Below are 19,508 nucleotides of genomic sequence, written 5' to 3'. Positions count from 1 at the left end.
CGCGATTCATTCCAGCATTTAAACCTTGACGTTCCGATCGTTTACAGAGTGCGCGATCATTTCATGGCATTTGCATATTCTTGTTGAGATCGGCAGTATGCGTAATTCATTCCCGCATTTAAACCTTGATGTTCAGATCGCTTACAGTGTGCGCGATCATTTCATGGCATTTGCATATACTTGTTGGAATCAGCAGTGTGCGTGATTAATTTCCTGCATTTAAACCTGGGTGTTCAGATCGCTTACAGTGTGCACGATCATTTCATGGCATTTGCATATACTTGTTGGAATTGGCAGTGTGCGCAATTCATTTCCCGCATTTAAACCTAGGTGTTCAGATCGCTTACAGTGTGTGCAATCATTTCATGGCATTTGCATATACTTGTTGGAATCAGCAGTGTGCACGATTCATTTCCCACATTTAAACCTAGGTGTTCAGATCACTTACAGTGTGTGCAATCACTTCATGGCAATTAAAACTTTGAAGTGTAGTGTTTCCTGAAGTGCACACGATTATCCAGGGCCTTTGAATTTTCTGCAAAGGTGTTAAATTCAAGATGTTACATTCTTTGTGCATTTCCAGGGAATGTTCAGATTACCTTTTGTCCTCATGTAAAGATGTAATGTTTTGTTCTGAAACATTATTCTAGAAGGTTCTTATATTCCTAGACAGTATGTGACATTTCATGAAAAGTTCATATGAAACATTGTATTAACCATTCTTGATTCCTTCCCAGGTACCCAGCTGTCTTGAAGTCTAGTTAAAGACCTTTCTTAAGTTATCCATGGTTACATATGACAACGCTTAGAATTATAGTCAAGTGAAAATCAATGTGATAATATCTTGATATTGTGTTGTTTAACCTTTTGCTTCCTACAGGTCTCCTTCCCAGCTGTTCCCTTCCTAATCCCCTTTTCCCCCGCTTGGACCCTCTCGGCCTCTGTGATATTTCTATCAGAGTTTTGGAGCTGTCTAGTGGTAGACATGTCGGGAGCGTAAGCAGGCCCCGATGATCTGGTCTCCCTGACAGAACCATCCCAAATGGCAAGCACATTGTTAGTATTTTGTGTTTATCCTGAGGTCCCGTGTGGGGAAATACTGCTTCCAGTGCATTTATGTTTTTGAGCAAACCAAAAAGGAATTTCTTCTTGTTTGGTGGGTACTTTACCCATGATCTAATGTACAGTCGCAGGATTAATACCTGGCATCATTGCATGTGGTTGCTTTGGAGCAGCATGTACTGGGTTTGTATTTAATGTTGTATTACAAACTATACTAATCGTCTGTGTATTGCCGTCAAATCAATATATAAGCGACGGAATTCAGCTACTGTTAGGTTTGCAAGGGGAGGTGTATAAGTGGCCAATAAAGGCCAGGTAGAACCATCATTACACAGATAAAATCGTGTAGGTTAGGGCACCATCAAGCCAAATATTATGTTCTTGATAAATGTATTTGTCTTCCCATCAACTGCTGGAAATGTGACCCAAGAATAGAAGAGTTTTTGTTCTATAAGCTGCATGTGCGTCTACCACAAATGTGACTGAACCCCCCTGGGCCGTTAGGCCATGTGCCAGTAAATGTGCAGTAAGGGGTTGTGTCATATTGACTGCCATTGCTACCTGTTGCGGATTCGCCATATTAAATGGTAAATTTGTTGAGAGATAAGCACACCAAATGGGGATTTTCCTTTTAGAGTTCAAGCTTGAACAACCTCCAGCGTCAGATAGGTATTCCCTACTTAGCTGAGGAGGAAATCCTCAATACCACGGATGTCTCCATAAATAGTATTGAGGTGTCTTTGTATATAGTGAGACAGAGATACTCAGGAATACCCTTAAATTAGAGCCTGACCCAACGTTAGCGGCGCCATGTCACGTAGGCTCTCATTATTCTAATAAGACTACTGGATTCTGAGTGGCAGAATCACCTGCGGTGTGGGAGACTGAGTCTTACCCACTACAGGTGATGCCTGTCGCCCTAATCCGGGTTTTGCTCCGGCTAACTAGCAGTGCCTCATCTCTACCCAAGAGCAGGGATGATTGGGCAGCTGAGCGCATTACATCATTGATTTCTCAGGGAAATCGTGTCACTCAGGTCTCATCCTTTTCTCTCAGTTACATTAGTCTCACATACACAATGACAAACAGAGGCAGTATATGTTTTAATAAGGTTTTAATGAAGCAACTGCATCCTAGATAGCAAAGCATTTACTGCAATAACCAGGACGATACAGCATGACAAGATTAGAATTGTGACAAGGAGAGTGAAGCATAGCAATAACGCTACCATATTGTCACTAGAGTCAATAGACTAATTCCTACCTAGCCTATAATAGACCACAGCATGTTAAGCTCTAAATCTGCCCTTCAGGTTTCCCTGGGAAGACATCATCCCCCATACTTGAGCAAAGGCCTGAAGTCTGCATAAGCAGCTGTAGCGAAGTGTTCAGCAATCAGCATACAGTCGTGGTTCTCTGGCTGGAATCTCCCTTTAATGTGTAAGGGACAGGGAAGTGTTTATATAATAAAACAGCTGATGTTCTGAGAAAATGTCCTTGTGTAAGAATGTGTGTTTTCTATGAATGGTAGAAACAAAACTTGTACCACGTTCACCGGCAGCCTATCTTACTGCAGTCTTGAAAGAAGCACAGAGTGAACAAGAATGTCTTGTTTAAGAACATAGGGCCAAATGTAGCAAAGAGATTGCGCCTCGCAAATAGCGAAAATCTATTCTAATGTAGAAATGCATTTTGCGAGTCAGATCCGACTCGCAAAATGCATTTCCGACTCGCAAATAGGAAGGGGTGTTCCCTTCCTATTTGCGACTCGCAATGCTATACAATTCCATTTGCGACCACGAAAGCGGTCACAAATGGAATCGCAGTTACCATCCACTTGAAGTGGATGGTAACCCAGTCGCAAAAGGGAAGGGGTCCCCATGGGACCCCTTCCCCTTTGTGACTGGACATAAAAATATTTTTTCAGAGCAGGTAGTGGTCCAAGGGACCACTACCTGCCCTGAAAAAATCCGAAACAAAAGGTTTCGTTTTTTTTTTTCAAAGTGTAGCTCGTTTTCCTTTAAGGAAAACGGGCTGCACTTAGAAAAAAAACCTGCTTTATTAAAAAGCAGTCACGGACATGGTGGTCAGCTGTCTCCAGCAGGCCACCATCCCCGTGAGTGCCCCTACTCGTAAAGGGGTCGCAAACTGCGACTCGCCTCATTAATATTAATGAGGAGGGTCTTTGCGACCCCATTGCGACGTGCAGAAGGTGTCTGAGACACCTTTCTGCATTCCAAATTGCGACTTGCAATTTGCGAGTTGCAGGGACTCGCAAATTGCAAGTTGCAATTTGGAGTTTTGGTACATCTGGCCCATAGTGCTGGCCTAAGCAAGAACAGCTAGATAGAGAGAAAATGAAACAAGACAGCAAAAGTGGCGTTTGTTAAAATAATAAATTAAGCTGAATAAAATATATCTAGGTTAAAGTGCACAGTGGCAGGCCTAGTGTGCTAAAATAATGTGCATGAAGCTATAACTAAAATGGCTACACAACACCCTCCCCTTGTCGGTTGAAGGTTGTTCAAAGCCTAAACATATATAAAAGTTACTAAAACTCAACCTACATATATGCTCTATATATAGATATCTCTATATAGCTATATCTAGCTATATAGTGGCCCCCAGGGAAACCATACAACTATTAAAAAAATTATTGCCCCCACAGGGGTTCGCCCTGTCCATGTCTGACCCCCGTCAATTTCATTTTATTAATTTTTTAATTTTATTTTTAATTTTTAAACCCAAGGGGGGCACGATTGGGTCCGATCATACCCCCCCAGGGGTAAACCTACATTAATTAAAAAAAATATGCCCCTGTTTTTCGAAGGGGCCGGCCTCCCCCAAGTAAAATGCCTTGTGTCTAGTGGGGGTTTCCTGGCCAGGAAACCCATTTTGGAAGGCCTCATTTGGAATGGGAGGATCTCCACTTTCAAACTAGGCCTTCCCGAATATCAGGAAGGCTGTTTGGGCCTGTTTTCCCCACTGGAGCAGGGAGGTAGTGAGGCCTACGCCCGCACTGAAACGGTTAAAAACCAACTTCACCAAAAGATATATATTTTTATATTTTGAGTTCAGAGACCCAAAAGTCCATGTATCTCTTTGCTCCCAATGGGAAATTACACTTAATAGATATTTCAAGGCAATCCTATGTTATCCTGTGGGAGAGATAGGCCTTGCAACAGTAAAAACAGAGTTCAGCAGTATTTCACTATCAGGACATGTAAAACACACCAGTACACGTCCTGCCTTTTAATACACTGCACCGGGGCTGCCTTGGGCCAAGTTAGGGGTGACTTACATGTAGTAAAAGGAAAGGTTTGGGCCTGGCAAGTAGTTACACATGCCAGGTCGAACTGCCCACACAGTCACTGCAGTGGCAGGTCTGAGACATGCATACAGGGCTACTCAAGTGGGTGGTGCAATCAGTGCTGCACGCCCACTAGTATCATTTGATTTACAGGCCCTGGGCACCTCTGATGCACATTACTAGGGACTTACTAGTAAATCAGATATGCCAATCATGGATAAACCAATCACAAATACAATTTATCTAGAGAGCACTTGCACTATAGCACTGCTCAGCAGTGGTAAAGTGCCCAGAGTCCTAAAGCCAACAAAAACAGGTCAGAAACATTAGGAGGAAGGAGGCAGAACATTTGGGGATAACCCTGCAAAAAGGTCCAGAGCCAACAGAGAGGCTAATCAGAAACTGAATTGGAATCTTCAGTTCTTTAGGATAAGTTTATTTCCATGTGCATTATTTTAGTTGTACATGCGCTACTATAATTCTGCTTGACTACCAGTTATTGAGCTTTTGCTTTATTGGTATTAATACGTGTCATGGCAGCAATAACTCCACCACCACAATTCCTTGGACAACCAGAACCCCCATCAATAGAGTGGGGAAAGTGGACAGATATCTTCGACAATTACCTGGAAGCCTTGGATGTCTTAGAATTCACCTCAAACAGAAAAAGAGTAATTTTACTAAGGCGGTCATTACACCATTATCGGTAAAAGCCGCTTACCGCCGTGCAGAAGACCGCCAACACACCGCCGCAGCAGTGGAATTCCGCCACAGCTTTTATGACCCACAGAACGGAATCTGCCAAAATTCAGACACCCACACAAGTCCGCCACACCAAAGGCCAGTGATAAACTGGTGAAAACAAATCCTCCACCATCAAGCCAACAGAAATACGCCCACACTATCACAACCCACAAATCCACCCAGCGGTCTTTCAACCGCGGTATTCCATTGGTGGTACACACCGCTGCGCTCAAAATACACGCACATTTACAAAACACAACCACATTGGACAATTCCAAATACACACACCGGATACACATACACACACCACTCCCACACACCCAATACAATATAAAACACACATCACCCACAAACCCCTACGACCACAATTACTGAGAGAAGGCCAGAGAGAGACACCACCATCAACAATACTTGTATCCACAGGCACACAACACCATCACCCACATAACTTCTACGCACCTCACACTACACACCACTACATATCAGCACACTTATCACCCCACACCCCACCCCACACATCACCTACACCACCCCATGGCACGGCAAAGACACCCCAGGTTCTCGGAGGAGGAGCTCAGGGTCATGGTGGAGGAAATCGTCCGGGTAGAGCCACAGCTATTTGGAGCACAGGTGCAGCACACCTCCATAGCTAGGAAGATGGAGCTATGGCGAAGAATAGTGGACAAGGTCAATGCAGTGGGACAGCACCCAAGAAATTGGGAGGACATCAGGAAGAGGTGGAACGACCTACGGGGGAAGGTGCGTTCCGTGGTCTCAAGACACCACCTTGCGGTTCAGCGGACTGGGGGCGGACCCCCACCTCCTTCCCCACAACTAACAACATGGAAGGAGTAGGTCTTGGCGATTCTGCATCCTGAGGGCCTCGCAGGAATAGGGGGAAGAATGTGCTCTGGTAAGTCAAATCTTAACTATTACATCCCCCACCCTACCTGCATGCCAGCACTCTAACTCCTCACAAATTTCCCAACATCACAAACCACACATCCTAACACCAAGCCCTGCATGCAACAACAAAGTATGGACACACATCACTAAAGCATGCCCACTGCATATACCCATACACCCCCCTAAACCATCATCACACAAGGTCCCACACAGGAATGCAAGCACTGGGGTACATGGTCACCCTCCCATTGCACACCATGGCACACACAGATGTAATAAACATCCTTTTATACCCCTGCAGGACCCCTACCCAACGTCACCGGACAGTAGGGTCCACACATGTCCACACCACCAACAGAAGAGGCCCACAGTGATGACAGCACCTCTGTCCAACTGGATCTAGATGACCAGCCCGGCCCATCGGCCAGTCGGTTCCCCTCACCCAGTCACAGGCCACCACAGACCTTCCCCCCTCTGGAAACACCAGCACAGCACCCACCCAGTGGGCCCATACCTCCGTCCCCAGGACACGTCAATCAGCAGTGTGTCCATCACTACAGGGAACCCAGGATAACCCACCACCCCAACAACAACAGGGACCTGGGGGCAGTGGTAGTGGGCACACGGTCCAGGGGATGGAGGCCCAGGAACACATCGGAACTGGGAGGGCTGCTGTGTGACAGGGGGAGGACAAGCTCAGGGAACCCACTCTCCACGAAGCCCCCTCCAACATCATGGGAGCCTACCACCACTCCCAGAAGACAATGGCAACAGTACTGGCCAAGTTTCAGGAGACACAGCGCCTGCAGGAGGAACAGTATTCGGGCTTCAGGGAGGAAATCAGAGCCATCAATTCCACCCTGGGCACCATCGTAGGCATGCTGAAGGAAGTACTCAACACAAGGAGGGACACTGTGGCACTGCAAGGGGCCCCTGACACCAGCATGGACGATGAACTGCCCACCACCTCTGCCGGCGCTAGTGGACAGGAAGCACCGCCACAGGACCACCACATCAGCACCCCACCCCCTGCAGAGGGAGAACCACCCCACAAACGGTCCCTGAGATCCAGCACAAAGACAGAGAACGATGCCAAGACCCCCGCCAAGAAATGAGACCACCCTGAATGTCATCCTACTGTCCCACTCTGTCACCCTGTCCATCCTTAAACTGCCCCAGCTCCACTTCCTATGCCCATTAGGGCATTGCACCTGTGAGACTAATAGGCTGGACTCTGCCATGGACATTCCTCCGCCATCACCCCTCACCATTTTGCTACCCCCTCCAATTTTGAGCACTTAAATAAACACCCTTAAAGCACAAAACAATCTGGAGTCAGTCTGTGATTTCGGAATAGTGTATTAGCAATCAATGTGGCAAAAAGCTCTTTCATTTGTAATGTCAACATACCTATGTCACACAGCTGTAGTCCATGAGGAATCAAAGCAGATGTCACACATTGGGAAGCACATCTGTGAAATTGTGAGGGAAAGTGACAACTCAGTGACCATACACTAGGTGAAAACGACAGACAGTAGAGAGGTAGTAGTGTTTAAATACATGTAGTAGGCAGGTTTGTATTCTTACCTGTGTTTCACTGGAAATATTGCTGGATCACTGAGTCCCTGTTGTCCATGTCTTCTGCTTCCTCGTCTTCACTGTCCACAGGCTCCACAGCTGCAACAACACCGCCATCTGGACCATTCTCCTGCAGAAAAGGCACCTGTCGTCGCAAAGCCAAGTTGTGAAGCATACAGCAGGCCACGATGATCTGGCACACCTTCTTTGGTGAGTAGAATAGGGATCCACCTGTCATATGGAGGCACCTGAACCTGGCCTTCAGGAGGCCGAAGGTCCACTCTATCACCCTACTCGTTCACCCATGGGCCTCATTGTAACGTTCCTCTGCCCTTGTCCTGGGATTCCTCACTGGGGTCAGTAGCCATGACAGGTTGGGGTAACCAGAGTCACCTGCAAATGGCGAGGGACAACTGTTAGACACACACTAACCTGTAGGGATATCCCCAGACCCAGACAACCATTCCCACTGTCTTGCTTCCAGGTGCTCACCTAATAGCCACACACGGTGCCTCTGGAGTTGACCCATCACATAAGGGATGCTGCTATTCCGCAGGATGTAGGCGTCATGCATTGAGCCAGGGAACTTGGCATTCACATGGGAGATGTACTGGTCTGCCAAACATACCATCTGCACATTCATTGAATGATAACTCTTCCGGTTTCTGTACATCTGTTCACTCCTGTGGGGGGGGGACCAAAGCCAAATGTGTCCCATCAATGGCATCTATGATGTTTGGGATATGTCCCAGGGCATAGAAATCACCTTTCACTGTAGGCAAATCCTCCACCTGAGGGAAAACGATGTAGCTCCGCATGTGTTTCAGCAGGGCAGACAACACTCTGGACAACAAGTTGGAAAACATAGGCTGGGACATCCCTGATGCTATGGCCACTGTTGTTTGAAATGAACCACTTGCAAGGAAATGGAGCACTGACAGCACCTGCAATTGAGGGGGGATTCCTGTGGGATGGCGGATAGCTGACATCAGGTCTGGCTCCAACTGGGTACACAGTTCCTGGATTGTGGCACGGTCAAGCCTGTATGTGATAATCACATGTCTTTCCTCCATTGTCGACAGGTCCACCAACGGTGGGTACACCGGAGGATGCCGCCATCTCCTCACATGTCCCAGCAGACAGTGCCTATGAAGGACAACAGTGAGCAAAGAGTCAAACAACTCAGAGGTACGTACCCAAAGCTTACACAGAACACCAATCATAATCTGAAAAGTGGCCTGTATGTGTGTTGAGTCTAGGCCTAGGTATGTGTGACACAGTAAAACATGAAGCCATGTGGGCCCCTGAAATGGCGGCTGCCTGACCTCTAAAGTGGGACAATTGGATGTGAGGTAACTGCGCTGGCGTTGTACACCATCGTGGTAGGCGGTCGAAGACCGCGGCGGGATGCTACATTGGTTAACATTGGACCCTATGGGTCCCAGGAGCCAATGACGATGTACGCTGACGGTGACGGTACGCACCGCCGAGGACGTGACCGCCATTTTCTATCTCTTCAATCACTCGATACCTGAGGAGAGGACCTACACTGCAAGTGCTGCTGTGACCTCGGTCTGGAAGAGACAATGGCTATAGTGTCTGGGGAAAGGGTCCCTGCCTTCACATCGGAGGAGTTGGAGAAACTTGTGGATGGGGTCCTCCCCCAGTACACGCTACTCTACGGTCCTCCAGACAAACAGGTAAGTACACTGGGAGCATGCTGTATGGGCTATGCCTGTGTGGAGAGGGGTGGATGTAAGAAGGAAGGGGGGAGAGTGTGGCGTGCATGAAACGACGGTGAGTGCATGTGCCACATGCCAAGGGTAGGGATGGGGGCCAATGACTGTGACGGTGCAGTTGGTAATCAGTTTCTCTTCCCCCTGTACAAATCATGCAGGTCAGCGCCCACCAGAAAAAATATAGTTGTTGTGCCATCGCCAAGGGCGTCCGGACCCTGGGGGTCTACCACGGACGGAGCACCCACTGCCGGAAAAGATGGGAGGACATTCACCGCTGGAGTAAGAAGATGGCGGAGGCTCAGCTGGGGATGGCCTCCCAACGTGGGAGGGGTGCCTGTCGCACCATGACCCCCCTGATGTTCAGGATCCTGTCAGTGGCCTATCCGGAGTTGGATGGGCGCTTGAGGGCATCCCAACAGCCACAAGGGGGTGAGTACACTCTCATCTTGCTGATTTTGCGCGCAGTGGAGGGGTCTAGGTGGGGGAGGTGGGCTGTGGGTTTCCCAAGGCCAGAGCAAGTTCTGTAGGCAAGGTCCCTCCGTAAGGCAGGCCATGTGGCACCCCACCGCACCTCTGTGGAGTGCCAAGTACACCTAGTCATGCCCCTGTGTCATCCATATGTGCAGATGTCATCCATAGCCTAGTAGGCCATTTCCCAGGAATTAAACAGTGGAGCCCAAGAGTGCAGCGTAGTGCAGGGGCCTTGCATGTCTGTTGTGTTCGCCAACGGTAGCGGTAATGCATGCACTCAACATGTCTTTCTTCTGTCGCCCCACCCTTTTTGTGGTCTCCCTGTTCTTGTGTGCAATAGCATCATCAGGCGGAGGAGCAGTGGCACCGGAGCACGAGGGGGCTGCATCCCACATGGCCATGGAGGGCCACACTACGGAATCGGACTTCACCAGTGGGACGGAAGGCGAGGGGAGCTCCACAGCGGGGACAGGAGCTGAGACAACCGACACGGACTCGTCCTCTGATGGGAGCTCCCTTGTGGTGGCGGCAACATCTGTGCCGCTTCCCCCATCTACAGGTACAGCCGCCACCCCCTCTTCCAGCACCGCCCTCCCAGCAGCCCCTCAGCCTTTGCCCCGTGCCCGCTCACCTGGGAGGGTGGGCTTCACCTTCGTCCCAGGCACCTCAGCCCTTGCCCCAGTCACCCCTGCTGCTCTCAGTGAGGAGGCCATTGACCTCCTCAGGTCCCTCACTGTTGGGGAGTCTAGCCATCCAGGGTGTCGAAAGGCAGTTGCAACAAACCAATGCATTCCTGGAGGGCATTCATACTGGTCAGGCGGCCCTTCAGCGAGCTTTTCAGATTCTGGCCTCAGCACTGATGGCAGCCATTGTCCCTGTGTCTAGCCTCCCCCTCCAACTTCCTCCACCCAGACCCAATTCCCTGTACCCCCGCCTATCCCAAGCACACCTCTAGACCAGCATGCACACACGTCAACACACAAGGGAAGCTCAGGCAAACATAAGCACCACACATCCCACAGGCACTCACGCAAGCATCAGACACATGCAGACACACCAACATCCACTGCCTCCACTGTGTCCCCCTCCTCCTCATCTCCCTCCTCCCTCCCAGTGTCGTCTACACTCACACCTGCATGCACTACCTCTACAGACACTACTGCCATCACCAGCACACCCACCACCACACCCCGCTCACGTGCAGTCACCACCCCACTGCCATTCACACATTCTCTGTGTCCTCTCCCAGTGTGTCTGTGACGCCACCTCCCAAGATACACAAACGCAGGCACACACCCACCCAACAGCCATCCACCTCACGACAGCCTCCAGCCCATGCACCTTCACCAAAAGTCAGCAGACAAACACCTCCTACAACCACAACCTCTTCCTTCACTCCCAAACCCCCGTCAGCTACCCGTCCCAGGGTCTCCAAAACATTTTCCTGTCCAACCTTGACCTCTTTCCCACACCTTCCCCAACCCGTCCGTCTCCTAGGTCCCAAACTAGCACCTCAGCCACAACATCTCCAGACCAGTGGTGCCTGTAGTCACCGAAATCTGGGTGCACCGGCTACCAGGGCAGCCAGTGTGGCACGGACCCACATGACAGATAGTCCCCCACCTGTGAAGCATCAGAAGTTGGCCAGTGCCCGGCGGGAGAGGGGGAAGACTCCAGCCACCAAAGCCGCTCCCAGGGGTCCCGGTGGGAGTGTGGAGTCAGCTGTGACATCTTCCAAGGTGGGGAAGGGCCACAAGAAACCAGGAAAGTCTGGGAAGAGCATCACAGCGGAGGAGAACACCATCATCCCCGCTGCCCAGGAGGCCATAGCCGTCATCCCCGCTGCCCAGGAGGCCACAGCCATCATCCCGCTGCCCAGGAGGCCACAGCCATCATCCCTGCTGACAGGAGGCCACAGCCATCATCCCCGCTGACCAGGAGGCCACAGCCATTATACCCACTGGGACAGAGAGGACCGCCAGCACAAGCCCCGCTGGGCTAGAGAGGACAACCAGCACAAGCCCCGCTGGGACATAGAGGACCGGCAGCACAAGCCCCGCTGGGCTAGAGAGGACCGCCAGCACAAGGCCCGCTGGGACAGAGAGAACCGCCAGCACAAGCCCCGCTGAGCTAGAGAGGACCGCCAGCACAAGCCCCGCTGGGACAGAGAGGACGGCCAGCACAAGCCCCGCTGGGCTAGAGAGGACTGCCAGCACAAGCCCCGCTGGGACAGAGAGAACCGCCAGCACAAGCCCCACTGGGCTAGAGAGGACCGCCAGCACAAGCCCTGCTGGGACAGAGAGAACCACCAGCACAAGCCCCGCTGGGCTAGAGAGGACCGCCAGCACAAGCCCCGCTGGGACAGAGAGAACCGCCAGCATAAGCCCCGCTGGGCTAGAGAGGACCGCCAGCACAAGCCCCGCTGGGCTAGAGAGGACCGCCAGCACAAGCCCCGCTGGGCTAGAGAGGACCGCCAGCAGCTGAGTCACTGCAAAGGAGCCCGCCACTCCAAGCACCGCTGAACAGGGCTCCGCTGTCTCAAGCACCGCTGAACAGGGCACCGCCGTCTCAAGCACCGCTGAACAGGTCGCCGCCGTCTTGAACACCACTGAACAGAGCACCACCGTCTCAAGCACCGCTGAACAGGGCACTGCCGCCTCAAGCAACGCTGGCCCACGAGCGCCAAGGGCACTGACGCTACTGAGTCGGTCACGGGCAGAATGAAGCACTCTGGGCACCATGCCCCCTCCATAAGCAGTGGAGGGATACATCCACTACCTCTGTCCTTAGCAGGATGAAGCACTCTGGGCACAATGCCCCCTCCAGAACCAGTGGAGAGATACATCCACTACCTCTTTCCTTAGCAGGATGAAGCACTCTGGACACAATGCCCCCTCCAGAACCAGTGGAGACTGTCATCCACTACCTCTGTCCTTAGCAGGATGAAGCACTCTGGGCACAATGCCCCCTCTAGAACTAGTGGAGAGATACATCCACTACCTCTGTCCTTAGCAGGATGAAGCACCCTGGGCACAATGCCCCCTCCAGAACCAGTGGAGAGATACATCCACCACCTCTGTCCTTAGCAGGATGAAGCACTCTGGGCACAATGCCCCCTCCAGAACCAGTGGAGACTGTCATCCACTACCTCTGTCCTTAGCAGGATGAAGCACTCTGGGCACCAAGCCCCCTCCAGAACCAGTGGACACTGTTATCCACTTGAGAGACTGTGGCTTTGCACTCCCCAGGATGGAACAGTGGGCAACCCACCCACTGTAGAGACTTGAGAGACTGTAGCTTTGCACTCCCCATAATGGAACAGTGGGCAACCCACCCACTGTAGAGACTTGAGAGACTGTGGCTTTGCACTCCCCAGGATGGAACAGTGGGCAACCCACCCACTGTAGAGACTTGAGAGACTGTGGCTTTGCACTCCCCAGGATTGAATAGTGGGCAACCCACCCACTGTATAGACTTGAGAGACTGTGGCTTTGCACTCCCCAGGATTGAACAGTGGGCAACCCACCCACTGTAGAGACTTGAGAGACTGTGGCTTTGCACTCCCCAGGATTGAACAGTGGGCATGTGGCCTTCTCGTGGATTTGGCATCCTGCACTCAACCGGCTGAGGTGCCCCCCCTTTCCCTCCCCCTGAGGTGCCTGTTTTCTTGCTCTCTGATGCCCCTGCAGTGTTCTCTCCGTCATGGTCAGGGATCTTGTGTGGGCCTCGCCCATACCGTGTGGGCCCAGTGTTCCACGAACTTAATTGGAGCACTACCTGGACTACTATGCTTGGTGTATATTTTGTTAATGGTGTATATATGTATATTTTTGCATAGTTGCTTTTAATATATTACAAAGGTTACACTCATTTCCTTTTGTCTTTGCATTCTTCCGGGGGTTTGGGGGGTGTAAATGTAATGTGTCATGCTGTATTAGTGTGTGTGTTGTAGTGGGTGAGGGTGGGGGTGGGGGTGTTGCGTGTGTGTGTCCCTGTTTTTTCCCTCCCCCCTCCCCTGTGTCGTAGGTGCAGTACTCACCGCGGTCTTCGCAATCGGCGTTCGTGCTCCTGGTAGAGGAGCAGGAAGACTTTCGCAGGGAGAATTTGGAGTTCCGGCTCCATGGTGTCCTAGTTCCTCGTGGGGTGTGTCGAGGTGAGCGTTTTCCCTTCGGAATCCTGTTTCCGCCATGTTTTTATCCACGGTGAATCCGCCCCGGAAAAGGTGGCGGATTGGTAGGTTGTGATACTCTGGGCGGTACTTTGTCCTCCGCCTGTCTGTTGGCGGTGACCGCCAAGCTGTTTGTTTGTACCACCGTGGCGGTCGGAGTGTTAAAGTGGCTGTCTTTGTTGGCGGTGTCCGCCACGGTCGTAATTGCAACATTTTTACCCCCAGCCTGTTGGCGGTCTTACCGCCGCTTTAACACCGACCGCCAGGGTTGTAATGACCACCTAAGTTCTTTAGGTAAAGAAGGACCACGTTTTTAAATACTTACCCAAGGCAATTAATCAGGCAGGACGGGCCATAGAAGACATGGACACAGAAGCTAGGAAAAGGTTAGAGTTTAGATTCGCCAAGAGTTCCAATGTAGTCATGCAAAGGTATAAATTGTATACCCAATTACAGAGGTCTGGAGAAACTGTGGATGAATTTATAACGAGTTGTAACAAGTTTGAGGCACCTTTCTGTAAAATTTAAATTCAGAGTTATGACAGATGAGTTGATTAGAGATACAAGGAGATACAAGGAGTTGTAAAATGCAAGAGAGGTTATAGGTTGCAAAGGACCTCTCTTTAAAAGACACCATTGAAATTGCAAAAGTTGTTGAAGAATCTGAATATTGTATAAAAGAAATGGAAAGAAAAGGGGTTAGAGGATCTGCGAAGGTGCCATTAGTGGAAGGTGAGGTTGCAGTGACATCTAAATGGTCGACCAACATATTGCTAAACCAGCTAGTGGACCAACTAATGGAGTAAATCTATAATAAATATTGTCAAAAATTATCACTCATCTGATTATAGGAGTTGTTATGCCATTGGGAAGAAGTGTAGAAAATGTGGGCTTAAAGGTCATTTTGCCAGGATGTGCAAGGACACAGATCATAACAAAGAAAAATTAGCAATAGTAAAGGAAAATGAGTCAAGAATTTTTGGCGATGCTTCCACAGACAAAGTGTTGTGTGTGAGTGAGGTATGTAAGACATGAAACAGCAGGCAGGTCACATTGACCCAAAGAATAGTTTACCATCAAGAACAAAGTTGTGGAACTAATGGTAGATTATTGTTCATTGTATACTATCATACTTAAAAAGATGCTGTTAAAGGAATGGCCATCTGTGCAGTTGTTACCAAAAGATATCAACCCGGGTAGGTATCAAGGTGAGCCAACCGACATAATTGGTTACATGCACACATACATAAAATTCAAGGATAGGAGCACTAGAGGTGGCAGAATCTGTACTTCCCATTTCGGGGTTATATCATCAATATGATATCCACATAATAATAAATCCACAGGCTCCTACCAAAGTAATGGTGGTCGAAGATACAACATTAGAGGACATTTTGCAAAAATGTGTCCAGAAATGGTATGGGTGAGTTGAAGGGATATGTTCAAAGATAAAGTTGAGAGAAGAAGCTGTCCCGTTTCAACAAAAAAAATCAGGAAAAAGGCAGTTCTAGTTGGAGAGGAAGTAAAACAAATGCTGAGTGGAATGCTTGAGAGTGGAGTGATGGAACCAGTTGAGGCATCTGATTAGATATCTCTAGTAATTATCCCAAAAAACATAGCAAATTAAGATTTTGTGATGATTTAGGACGACTAAATCAAAATGTTGTAGCACATAGCTTTCTGTTGCCAAACATTCATGAACTTATTTTGTTACTCAGAGGGGCAAAGTTTTTTTCAAAGCTTGACCTTAAGCATGCTTACCGCAAGATACGCCTACATGCTGATTCCAAGCCATTAAAATAATTCATTACCATGGAGGGCACTTATCAATTTTCCAGAATGCCATTTGCTTTGTCATCTGTGGCTAATGTCTTCCAGAGGATGATAAATTAGGTTTTTAAGGATTTAGACAATTACAAATATTTTGAGGATGACATCCTGGTGTTTGGAGATACAATTGAATATCACATTGCCAGTTTTAAGTTAGCATTGGACTCACTCTCTGATTCAGGGTTAACTTAGAGACAAGAACAATGTAAATTTTTGGTGGGAGAGAATGATTATCTGGGCCATAAATAAACATCGCAAGGTGTGAAATCAAAAAAAGATTTGTTATCTGCAATTAGATCCGCACCATCACCAATAGACAAGGAACAGTTGCACCCTTTCCTGGGGCCAGTAGAGTACTACTCTAAGTTTGTGAAAAACTTTGCCAGTAAAACAGAGAATATGAAAATCCTCATGTGTAAATGTGTCAATTTTGTGTGGGTGTATGAATAACAAAAATGTTTTGAACAGATCAAAGATGAAGAATGCAATGCTGCTATATTAGTGCCCTTTTGATACAAAGAGAAACACAATTGTAACAGTGGGTGCTAGTGCCACAGGAATAAGGGCTGTACTGTCTCAGATGCATGGTTCTGTAGAGGATGTTTTCTTTTGTTTTGCACACTTTGACAACTACTGAGCAACACTACACTGTCATTCAGAGAGAAGCTTTGGCAGCAAAGTACGGTATGGAGTATTTTCATACATATATGTGGGGATGCCATATTGCCTTGCAAACCTATTGCAAACCACTCTTGAAGATTTTGTCATCAGGAGGCACAGGGAAAGGTTCAGTGAGATTAGATAGATTAGCATCACGTCTACAACAGAGTAACTATTCCATAGAGTTTATCCCTGGTTGGAAAAATGTCCAGGCTGGTTGTCTCTCATGTTTGCCAATGAGGTGGGAGTGTGTGGATGAGGAAAGAGTAGTTTGTAGTGAACAGGAAGGAGCAGTGGCAAGTGTGGGAGATGTTGTGCATTGGAGTAAAGGAGTTGTGACTGAAATAGAATGGTATAATACCATGAATAATGATAATGTGTTGAGAAGTTTGATAGAAATGATAAGGAAAGGGGGGAGAAGAGACAGTACTCTGCCCAGCAATTGGGTGGCCTAATGGGAAGGTCATGGATGACCTTTCTGAACTTGATAGGGAAATGAGCATGCACGGTGACAAAATAGTTCCACCCAGCGAGGTACATAAAATACTTTTTGCCATTGTACACAAGGGACATTGAGGACGGACTATCACAAAAATAAAGACTGAGAATGGAATTCTGGTGGCCAGTAATGGACAGTGATGTAATGGAGTGGGTGAAACATTGCTCTGCATGTGAAGAAAGTGAAAAAAGGTTAAAGGTTGGTGTTCAATCAGATTTTGGCAGTATTAATGATCCAGGAAGTGCTTGGCACAGGGTGTGTATTGATTTAATCGGACCCATGCCAATATCAGGCTATGGAAGAAAGTTTGCCATGGTGATAGTTGATGTCCATTCTAAACGGTTAGTAGTAATATCTCTTCATGAGGTCACTACCTTTACATCCATAAGAGCACTGCATGAAGTGTTTTGTGAAAAAGGATTCCCTGTTGTCCTAATTACCGATAATCGGACGCAGCTGACGCCGGCCCGAAATGAAAGATTTCTTAATGAAGTGTGGCATAAGGCACTCCCTTACTGCTTTGTACAATCCCTGTGCTAATGGAATTGTGAAAAGGGCAAATCACATGATAAAAATGGGCCCTACTAATAGCTGAATCCAACAGTTTAGATGTGGAAGTAATGATTTCAGAATTGGTGTGGGCTTATCACATGACAGAAAGCATGGTTACTGGTAAAATTCCTTTTTACTTAATGAGGGGAAGAAAACCCATTTATAAACTCAATACTTCATGGATGCACAATTTGTTTGAAGGCATAAGTGTTGTATGTGAAGGAGTTCAAACTGAAAATGACAGATCCAAGATTGTGGCAAGTTATTGGGTTAAAATTAAGTCTAGATGTGTGAAGAAAGGTTTGAATAGGTTCCTTGGACCATTCCAGGTGAAAGAGATGGCATGCAGTTCTGAGAAAGGGTGAACCTTGGAATATGAGAAGGGTGGCCTAATATGGTTGTCAGGAGTGTAGAAGAGAGGATGACAATAATAACGATGAGTGCAATGGTATATGTTGATGAGAGATCATGAGATAGGAAAACCAGTTGGCACGAGTAGCGGCTGTGAAATTGGTGAAGGTCCTAGACCAGCTATTATTACCAATTCTTCCAGTGTCAACATAAGAACCGGTGTTGGGATTAGTAGGATTCCGAGACCAAGAAGACCTTCCATTTATTTACGAGATTATGTTCAATGAAGTATCATCTTTACGGTACAAACTGTGGTTAGTTTTCAATGCAATAACCTATAATCTGTGAAGGTCATTATCTTCAAGTTCTACCTCTATTTAGCATTTGTGTTCATTATCTCATTATTATAGCATTATATAGTTCTTGTTCTTTTTATTGTCTTTTTAGTTCACTATATTGTTCTTTTGTATACTTCTATTATTGTTATTGTACTTTTCCTTCGGAAACAGAAAGGGATCTGTTATAATCCAATTATTTGCCTTTGCAGTGCTGTCATGATGCAAAGGCATTCCATTCATTCTAGATTCTATGAGGCAAGACTCCATTCACCAGCAGTTGCCTGCTGACTGGTGAAGAGGGCATCACGTTTGAGAGTACTAAGCTGTGAATAAAAGTCAAGAATCTCCCACTTGAAACCCAACATCTTTACTTTTTCATGCTCAAGGTATTTTGATGAAGGCTTTAAATGATAGCAGAGAGTAACAGTTTTGGCCAAATTATTTCTCTTTCTCTACCACCCAGTTAACATATGTCTTCAGTGTGATGGTGGCTGTGCCCAGAGTCACCAGAAGCACTTCCAATGACTCAATGCAGTGATAGAAAAGCACGGGAGACTGTCCTTGACACAGGTATGCCACGTTCTTCCAGATAATTATCTGCCATCCATTACACGAGAAGAGGAAAAAACAGGTCTGCACTCTAATCCCAAGATCTATGTGGGAACTGAACAAGACCCAGATGACAGTGTGTATCAACATACTAACATACATTGATGCACACACGCATTCACCACACACAACATACACATCAAGTGTTGCTGAGAAACTCTGAAGCACCAGACAATGAGACTTTAGCACAACCCTGTATTTGTAGGAAGTCACTCAACAAATTGGGAGCAGTTCACAGATATATCTTCTCATGTAAGGCTGGACTGAAGGCTGAAATAGTATTTTAAGACGACTTACCCACTTCTGGTATTAAAAAAACTCTAGCACTTGCGAAAGTATTTACTTACAAGGAGACTTCGTACGAGTAAATATTTTCTTGTGGGTGGGAAGTTGGAATTCTGGTGTGTGAATGACCTGGAGGGCTGTGAACACCCACAATCATACAAGTGTATGAGTGAACACTCACAATCATGTGTATGATCCACGTATGTGTGTTGTAATCACAAACAATTATCTGACCCCTTTCTACCCTGGTCATGGTTGGAGTTGTACTCCTGTCCAGTACTGAAGAAAATTCCTTTTTAGGGAAGAAATGGGAAAATTAGCCACCAATGCCCCTCCCTGAAAATAGTGGGAGTGTAGGGGAAAGGGTTTCTCCATGGGAAAAATGTTTGCAAACATAAATCCTGGAA

At 47.8% G+C, this 19,508-nt stretch overlaps 1 protein-coding gene across 1 annotated transcript in view; it reads right to left on the bottom strand.

The window, feature by feature from the left end:
- The window catches only part of LOC138284114 (glycine amidinotransferase, mitochondrial-like), a 179,329-nt gene that overhangs the window by 42,425 nt on the left and 117,396 nt on the right, over positions 1-19,508 (bottom strand). The window lies entirely within an intron of this gene.

This window comes from Pleurodeles waltl, chromosome 3_1, assembly GCF_031143425.1.
Source record: "Pleurodeles waltl isolate 20211129_DDA chromosome 3_1, aPleWal1.hap1.20221129, whole genome shotgun sequence".
Lineage (NCBI taxonomy): Eukaryota > Metazoa > Chordata > Amphibia > Caudata > Salamandridae > Pleurodeles > Pleurodeles waltl.
The sequence above is the reverse complement of the archived record's forward strand: the minus strand, read 5'-3'. Positions and strand labels throughout refer to the sequence as shown.